Raw genomic sequence first — 264 nt, 5'->3', positions numbered from 1 at the left:
GGTGGGCGGGGCTAGATGAGGGGGCGGGAGGAGGTGTGAGTCCTTTCTTCCGATTGGTTGTTTTTTCATTGTCCCCACCTACCCACCGTGGGCGGAGACGGAGGGGAGGAGAGGGCGCGGGGGAGGCAGGTCCCGGGGGAGATGAGGAGATAGGCGGGAGCGAGGGACTGAGGGAGGGGAGCGAAGGGAGGCCGAGAGCTGAGGTGGAGACGGGAGGGCGCGCAGCTTGGTTGCTCGGTAGTACGGCGGCTCGCGAGGGAGAAT

Source organism: Bison bison, unplaced genomic scaffold (genome assembly GCF_000754665.1).
Source record: "Bison bison bison isolate TAMUID 2011002044 unplaced genomic scaffold, Bison_UMD1.0 scf7180017864481, whole genome shotgun sequence".
In the NCBI taxonomy this organism is placed as follows: domain Eukaryota; kingdom Metazoa; phylum Chordata; class Mammalia; order Artiodactyla; family Bovidae; genus Bison; species Bison bison.
This window is presented reverse-complemented; position numbering follows the sequence as displayed.